This window comes from Microtus pennsylvanicus, chromosome 1 (genome assembly GCF_037038515.1).
Source record: "Microtus pennsylvanicus isolate mMicPen1 chromosome 1, mMicPen1.hap1, whole genome shotgun sequence".
Classification (NCBI taxonomy): Eukaryota; Metazoa; Chordata; class Mammalia; order Rodentia; family Cricetidae; genus Microtus; species Microtus pennsylvanicus.
Window position 1 is genome coordinate 45,917,876 of NC_134579.1, and position 9,472 is coordinate 45,927,347.

A 9,472-nucleotide genomic window follows, 5' to 3' on the forward strand; every position below is an offset into this window, starting at 1 on the left:
CTTATAGATGGGTATTTCTGCTTATTATTGCTCAGACTTATTACTAACTAACTTTTACAACTTAAAGTCACCCATAATTCTTGTCTATGTTTAGCCACTTGGCTTGGTACCTTTTCTCAGTGAAGCATTCTCATCTCGCTTCCTCTGTGTCTGGCTGGTGTCTCACTCTCTGCCTTTCTTCTACCCAGAATTCTCCTACTCTGGTTGTCCCGCCTATATTTCCTGCCTGGCTACTGACCAATCAGCATTTTATTAAGCCAGAATGAGTGGCAAATCTTTACAGTGTACAAGAGCATTACCCACAGCATATGCTGAAGGCTTGGTCCCAGTGAGTGGTGCTATTGGAAGGTGGCAAAATTTTAGGAGGTGAGAGGAAATGGGTTGTGGGGATCATGCCCTTGGAAGGAACAACAAGACTCCAGTCCCTTGCTGTCTCCCACTCTCTCTCAGAGCTAAATAGCTTTGCCCTACCATGCCCTCTCTGCCATGATATTCATTCTGCTTCACCTCAGACCTAAGTGCTATGATGACAGACTGAAACCATGAACCAAAATCAGTTCTCCCTCCTCCAAGTGTTTTTCTTGGGTCTCTTAACAGAGTGACACATTTTTTACTAATACAGCAAATTTACGGTTATGGGGAATGAGAGCTGGAGACGTTGCTCAATGATTATTTACTCAAAGAGTGCTTGTTGCTCTTCCAGAGGACTCAGTTTGGTTTCTAGTACCCAGGGGCTCACAAGCTTCTGTAACTCCAGTTCCAGGAGAATCCAATGCCTTCTAGCTTCTGAGGGTGCCTGTATGTGCATGGCATACACACAAACATGTATACATACATACATACACAAATATATATAAACATACACATATATATGTACACACATATACATACACACATACAAACATGTACACGCACATATATATAAGAAGTACTTTAAAAAAAATGACACAGTAAATTCTGCCTATAAACAGAGGTCACTGGCTCATTTCCCAACTGCTCAGACCCAAATAATCACACAAAACTATATTAATTACAACACTGCTTAGCCTCTTAGCTGAGGCTTCTTATTAACTAACTCTTAACATCTTAAATTAACCCATTTTTATTAATCGGTGGCCTGGTGGTAAAGGTTGTGGGATGCCATTCTCCTTCAGCAGCTACTTGGCATATATATACATATTTGTGTTTATTCTTCATTTAACTTTTAAAACACTACTATAGTTGAATATTAAAACAAGAACAACAGCCAAGTAGTGGGCATATTATGATTACAGTCCTTCCCACATTCACTACTGCATATAGAGTGACAAACAGTAACTAGCCCATTAAGAGGTCTGACACTGAACGCCACCTCTAGGGTGATGTTCATCATCCTCATATGCTTCTCCATTATAATGACGCCGTCTTTCCTGATTTGGATCAAAGTCCACCAGTTCTACCTGATCCATTTCATCAGTCTCTTCTACTTTCTTTTTTTCAGGAAGGAGTTTTTCCAGCAAAGAAAGTTTATCAGGAGAGAGAAAGCCATTCTCAGGAAAGTTTACCTTAAACTCAATGATTAGATGTCCTTTTTCATATGGCCGACAATATATTGGCATACCTTCGTTCAGCACACATTTTATATCTCCATGCTTGACAATCTGACCTGGATGAGAGGTGATGACTATGGTTCGGTTGTCAAGAGCGGATATTGGCTTTTGGAAGCCGCACAATGCTTCAACCAGCTGTATGTCCATACACATGAAAAAGTCTTCTCCTCGTCGTGTAAAAGCAGCATGGTCCTTCTGGTCTAACACAGTGATAATGTCTCCTGGCTCCAGTCCTGGTTCTTGGTCTCCTTCACCATGGAATGTTATCTTCTGACCATCTTTCATGCCTTTATCAATATGAACTTCTAAAATCTTCTTCTCTCGAACTATCTTTCTTCCATTGCAGCTTTTACATCTGTCTTTAGGACTGATGCGTTCTCCGTGACCCTGGCATTCCATGCACACTGATTGAATTTGCTGGACCATTCCTGGTCCGATCTGATGAATCCTTATTTGCATGCCAGTCCCACGACAGTTGGGACAGCACTCTACTGCTCCTTTCTTACCACCTCGGCCTTCACATTTGTCACAGATCACATTCTTCTGCAGAGCCAGTTTTCTTGTTGCACCATTATACAAGTCTTGTAAGGTCACTGAGAGCTGATGCACATTTTTACCTCTCCTTTGTCTCTGCATCCTTCCTCCTCCTCCAAAGAACATATCCAAGATATCCATGGGTGAGCCAAAACCACCACCTGCTCCACCCTCTTTAATCGCCTGCTCTCCTCCTTTATCATATAACTCCCTTTTTTTGGAATCAGCAAGAACTTCATAAGCTTGAGAAATCTGTTTAAACTTTTTGCCTTCATTTGGATTTTTATCAGGGTGGTACTTCAAGGCCAATTTTCTATAAGCCTTTTTTAATTCTTCCTGGGTGGCATTGGGTTTGACCCCCAAAACATCATAGTAAGTGATTTCTTTCACCATTTTTTATAGCCGGTGAGCAGGCTGGTGCCGGAGAGTGGAAAGAGGAGAATAGCACAGCGTGGTTCAGGCGGATGCAGGTCCTCCACCTCCCACCAAGCGTTCTGGAAAGTTCCCTACTTGGTATCTTTTTGACTGTGCCTACTTTCTCTCTATATCTCTCTTTGGATTTCCCACCTGGCTTTGCTCTGCTAAGCCATTGGCCAAAACAGCTTTATTCATTAACCAATGGTATTAAAATATATTCACAGTATACAGAGGGGAACCTCACATCAGCTACCACCTAACATCATCCACAGGCAACCCAGAAAAAAAAAACCATGGGAAACCAACTCTAAGCAACTATCAGGCTTGAGGCCAGAGCAGAGGTCTCCTGGTAGAACAAGAGACAAGAGGACACAAACTGAGATGGGCCATGGCGCAACAGAAGTATTTCTCAAGCATTAGAAGTGATCTTGATCAAATGTAGGTTGAGTATGTGTCTGCATTTTGTCAAAGCTCATTAAGTTCTACATGTAGTGTATATACACAATACTGTATGTAAATTTTTTTCATAGGATGCTATTTCTCATGTAGGAGGTCTTGAGAGGGCAATTCCAGCATTGTTCATTACCAGCCTACCTTTCTGAAGGTAGGTTAAAAAAAGACAACCCCAAAGTTCCTTTCCAAGTGTGCTACATCCCCACTGTGTGAAGAAGCAGATTCCGCCTGCATCTAAAACCCTTCCTATCACCCCCCCAGCCCTTCAGAAAGGCTCTACCTATAAACCCAGACCTTCACAAAGATCCCTGGCCTCTCTAATGCTGTTTCTTCATTGATGAAGTGGAGTCTGATGAACCCTATATAGCCTAAAAGTTCACTGCAGAAAACAACAAAAAACCATGTTTTTATAAACTGGAAGGAGTCACAGGAATATAGCTTCTACATCATGTCAAAATGAATATAACTGTTTAGACACATGCCTGAAAGGGCTGAGCTCCTTGGTGTAGTGTTAAAACTCTAATTGGAAAATCTGCTATGAGAATATCCATAAACAAGTTATTACTAAATAACCATAAGCAATGGTATGAATTTTCCTCTACGGTACACAGGTATGAAATAATACTGCATTTCCTTAATTATACAATCTATTCTAAGCCTCCCCTGGTCTGAAAGGTTGGGCTCTCAGATCAATTTGGGTTTATACTGATCAACTCTTAAGTGTAGCATTACTATCTCATAACCTCAGATTTATCATGGATTAATCATGTTCTATGCAGCTACAAAATAAAAATTCCCTGTTTTCCCTCCTATCAGCCCTATGATGTGCAAAGATGATGAAGACAATGGTATATGTTTGCATGTGTGTGTGTGTGTAACAAGTCACTGCTACCATATGTGTTCATACATGCATAATTAAGCATTTTTATACAACTCATCTATATATGTATGTGTTTCAGACATTCCGTAACTGTGAAACAAATGTAAGCCAAAAAAAATCTAATGGAAAGAAAGTTCACTTTTTCTCACAGTTTCAGAGGATTCAGTCATGGTGGGAAGGACATGGTGGAGGGCTCCCCTCGTGACAGCTAGGAACAGAGAGATAGAATGCACGTGCTGGAGAATTGACCTTTCCACTTAGTTTCTGCCCTAGCCTCCACACTATGAGATGGGTCACCCGTGTTGAGAACAAGTCTTCTCCTCATGCATAAAAAGGCCTTCAAGAAACACAGACCTATGCTTTCCTAATTTTCTGGGCATTTGTAAATAAAATTAATTTGAAAATTAAAATTAATGAAGACTAGCATATGACTAATATACACATGTGTATATTAAATGTAAATCATAAATATTCCAGCAACATCTCCAGCCCCTAAAGATTCTCACTCATAAATTACAGTTCTAAGTGAAGAGAGTAGACTTACTGGATGTAGTTTATTTCAAAGGCCTTCTGTGATAAAGAGAAAAACGTTCTCCTGAATTGTGGACAATGAAGTACTCTTGGGTTAAGGGAGATGAGAAGCTTCAAAATCATGACATGAATCACTCTTAAAGTAACTTGAATTGAGAACTATCTTCAGTGTCAAAACAGATGCCCCTATGGAGGAAAAAGTATAGCAACCCATTGTTGAAAGGAAAAACCAAGATTAATATATAGTCACAAAAAACAGAGAACATAAAATTATAGACGATATTTCCAAAGTGAGAAAAAGAAGATATTTTCAACCTAATTGCCCTATAGAGGAATGGATTCTTTCTGAGGATGGCAGAAATTCTTCAGTACCTGAGAGACTGACTGTGACAAGATAATGTAAATATTGGACTAGGAGTCTTCTACATTCAGAGCTAATTGCTCATCATTCTGACATCAAAGAATATATTAATTTGCCAGAATCTCCGCTCAGTATTATCTGGTATAAACAAAAGTAAATTATCCCAAGTCAGAGAAACAACTTCACAGAGGAGCCCCATCGTGGGCCTGCAAAGAGAGAGACTCTAGTGGATGAACACAAGGTCCATCCTCAGTGCATAACCTCAAGAGGCTGTCGTTTCCTTGAGCCCAAGGTGAATTACTGTCAGTATACAAAGGGTCCGATATGGTGATCTGATGAGCAGCAAAAGGAGAGCCTAGATAGCAGAAAATGTCCATTTCTGATCTGAGATTCAGAATTCTTTTTTTTTTTTTTTTTTGGTTTTTCGAGATAGGGTTTCTCTGTAGCTTTGGTGCCCGTCCCGGAACTAGCTCTTGTAGACCAGGCTGGCCTCAAACTCCCAGAGATGTGCCTGCCTCTGCCTCCCGAGTGCTGGGATTAAAGGCATGCGCCACCACCGCCCGACCGAGATTCAGAATTCTTACAACCAATAGTAGGAGGCTAATGTGACACAATCAGCAGACTGCCAACTACTTTAGATCCCATTTCCCTTTGAGAATCATGTAGGAAAATGCATGCTTGTAGAAACATAGCATATCATAGACTATCATGCTGATACTTGTAAGGGCTCCCTTTGAGCCCTCTAATCCACTCAGGAACTCTGTGTAACAAACAGCAGACACTGACATCACTTGCCTCTGATGTACTTGATGATGCACTGGCTTTCTTAAAACTCAAGCAGTTTTGATAAATGAATGTTGTTATTTCAATCCAGAAAATTATAAAATAGAAAAAAGTAATAAACTGTCTCTCAATTTGATGCTGTATTTTACCTAATGGAAGAGCAAAGTGAAGCAAAGATAAGGTTTAGATGGTACCTTTTCTTTACTCCTACAAGAGTCTGCAAAGCATATTAATCTCAGTGATTTGCCATTGCATCCTGAACCCAAGAATCATCCAAAAAAGCAATATACATAGATTTGTTAGCAAAAAAATATAATCATAGAGACATTGATTATTCCTTCCCCCGAATCTAGCTTTCTCTTTAGGCTGGTCCATGTCAAATGCTCTCAAATAGGTCCAGTAAAAGTACTAACTCCACTATTGCTTCTTTAAATATCTTTGTCTTACATCCAACCTAGTTAATGTTATTATCAGGGAGCAGTAAATGTGGACTATTAGTTACCTACTTTTCCATATTAAATTCACCAAAGTCTTAGGAGCTTAAATCAACAGACGTTTGTTACCTAAGTTTGTCTATGCAGCATGATTCTGTGAAATGGTTTTGTCTCACACTCACTCACGAAGCTCTACCAAGGTGCTGCCCAAGGCCGTGCTCTTATCTGAAGGCTCAAGAGAGTGAAGATCCATGTCTAAGTGCTTTAGAGAGTTGTTGGCATAATTCTGTTCCCCAAGTCTTCTGGACCGAGGCCCTCAATTTCTGTTAGTTGTGACCTCCTTCAGTCACTTGCCACATAGGTCTTTCTTTCACACAGCTCGCAGCAATCCCTTAAAGCAACGGAGCAAGAGAGTGAAAGACAGCAAAGCAGAAAGAAGTCATAGCTTTTCACCGCCTAGCATCTTCCTTGCAGTAGCTTGTTTTTTAAAGACAAATCTCTGTCATCCGGCTCACACTTAGAGGGAGAGGTTGACATAAGGGCCTGAATAAAAGGAGGAAGCAGCATGCTGAGCCATTCTAGAAACTGCCTACCATATATTTCACCTTTTAGTGTATATCTAAAATAACCGAAAGAGAGAGTCAAAAAGATACTTACGAGTCAATGTTTATAGTTGCATTATCTACACTAGCCAGTGATAGAACTGTTGTCCGCAGAAAAATGGATAAATGAATGTGTGCACATATACATACAGTAGAATATTATTCAACAGTAGAGAGGAATGCAGCTGTGATATAGGTTGCAGTATGAATAAACCTTGAGACATGATTAATATAATAAGACAGACACAAAAGAATAAATATTGTATCATTCTCCTTATATGAAATATCTAGACTAGGAAAATTTAGAGACAGTACATTAGTGGTTAATGTTTGGTGTAGGAGTTCCTTCTGTTTGTGTGTTGCTTTCATTGGATAATGAATAGAGAAACTGTCTTGGCCTAGTTGATAGCACAAAACTCAGGTAGGTGGAGTAGACAGAACTGAATGCTGGAAAGAAGGGCAGAGTGAGAGACGCCATGAATCTCCTGCCTGAGACGGACGCTGGTGAGAATCTTGCCGGTAAGCCACAATCACATGGCAATACACAGATTAATAGAAATGGGTTAAATTAAGATTTAAGAATTAGCCAATAAGAAGTTACAGCTAATGGGCCAGGCAGTGTTTAAATGAATACAGCTTCTGTGTGATTATTTTGGGTATAAGATAGTCGGGTGGCCGGGATGACAAGCAGACTGCTCCTCCTGTTACAAATGTTGACTTTAAAACAGGAAAAATAAAAATTGCTGCCAAGAGTGGGAGGCTGGCTTTGGTCAGTCAAGTGCCTACCATGCATGCATGTACAAGCATGTACAAGCATGAAGATCTGAGTTCAGATGCTGAACGCCCAAGCTTAAAGGACCAAGTGTGATCATGCACCGCTATCTTCCTAGTGCAGGGGGCAGAGCAGGGAGTAGATGCAGGCAGATCCCTAGAGCTCACTGACCAAACAGCCAAGCCCATCAGTGAGTGTCGAATTCAGTGAGAGACACTGTCATAAAAGATAGAGAGCAACCAAGGAAGATACTTGATAGTGACCTCTGGCTCCCACATCACCTGAATGTACCATGTCCTTGCACCTGTGCACATGTACAAACACACAAAAAATATTTTCAAAATAAAAGGGATCATTGCTTAATGGATACAATTTCTCGATAAAATGACAAAAGTGTTTTGGGAATAGCCATAGCTGCCTCCAGCCTAGATTGTGATTAGTGCCACTAAATTATATGCTTAGGATGATTTATATGCTACATTTTATGTTTCTCCACAGTTTTCTAAGAGATAATGAATATAGTAGGTGCTTGATAATTAACACTAATAAGCACTTGGCTATCAGCAGATTTACATAGGTGGTAGTTTGTTTACCTTGGACTATGGCTTTTCCATCTGGGGTGCTAACAAAATTGTGGATGGGAGGAAAGAGATCAAATTTGTCTCACTAACAGTTCCTTTCTTGGTTGCTATTCTGGGGCACCACATTTTCTGCAAATTCTCCATGGTAATAGTCTGCTGAGAGAGACTGGGCATGTTCAGGAGGGTATAGTCATAGGCTCAGTGCCAATAATCTAAGAGGGAGCTATGGAAATACTACCGCACTTCCTGTGCCAGTTTGGGAGATGCGTTTGGGGTTGTGAACATAGCACACAAAAGCAGAATCCTCTTTCCATCTCGAGTCCCTCTAAGACCCAAAGCAACCTCACCAAGTATTCTGAAGTCCTGCATCTCTCCATCTGTCACGGGTCATTTCCTGGTGTAGTCGAAACCACAGTTAAAGACTCAGATCTTGAAGCCAAGAGTGTTGGGGTTCAGACCTCGCTCTGCCAGTTCTTGAGAGAGTGATCATGGGGTGCTACCCAACCTCCCTGTGCTTCAGTTTCTTCTTGGTGAAACTGGGAAACAATGTGTTCATGCTTGCAGGGCCCTTTAGGTTATGGCAAAATAATGCATATAAAGGATTTTCCAAAGCACCTGGCCCAGACAAAGGGGTGCAGCAAGTGGCCTCTGATGTCATTTTCATGCACCGTCACTTCTCTGCCAAAGCTAATGGACAACAGAAAGCCTGTTTCTGGAACTTTAACTGAGGCAAGAACTATTGTCTGATATCTGATGAGGAAACTAGGTAATTCATTTCTCCATTCAGATGTTTAGACATACCCTAGGAGGATACCATGATAAATGCTCAGATTTTTAGACACTCCTTAGGAGAATGCCACTATACCATGATAAACCCTCAGATTTTTAGACACTCCTTAGGAGAATGCCACTATACCATGAGTTTAGATACTCCCTAGAAGGATACTTCCATACCATGGTAAACCCTCAGATGTTTAGATACTCTCTAGGAAAATACCTCTATACTGTGATAAACCCTCAGATGTTTAGACACTCCCTAGAAAGATACTTCCATACCATGATAAACCCTCAGATGTTTAGACACTCCCTAGAAAGATACTTCCATACCATGATAAACCCTCAGATGTTTAGACACTCCCTAGAAGGATACTTCCATACCATGATAAACCCTCAGATGTTTAGACACTCCCTAGAAGGATACTTCCATACCATGATAAACCCTCAGATGCTTAGACACTCCCTAGAAGGATACCCCTATACTGTGATAAACCCTCAGATGTTTAGACACTCCCTAGAAGGATACTTCCATACCATGATAAACCCTCAGATGTTTAGACACTCCTTAAAAGGATATTTCTATACTATGATAAACTCTCTGTTGTCTGAGGTTTCTGTCCCACCAGATCCCAAATAAACACACAGAGATCAACATTAATCATAAACTGGTTGGCCTAGTAGCTCAGGTTTCTTATTAATTCTTACATCTTACATTAATCCATCATTCTTATATGTGCTAGCCATGTGGCTTGCTACCT

General features: G+C 40.6%; 1 pseudogene; it reads right to left on the reverse strand.

Annotated features, from left to right (window-relative positions):
• Nucleotides 1-1,184: 1,184 nt before the first annotated feature.
• Nucleotides 1,185-2,623, reverse strand: LOC142844493 (dnaJ homolog subfamily A member 1 pseudogene; annotated as a pseudogene).
• Nucleotides 2,624-9,472: the final 6,849 nt, after the last annotated feature.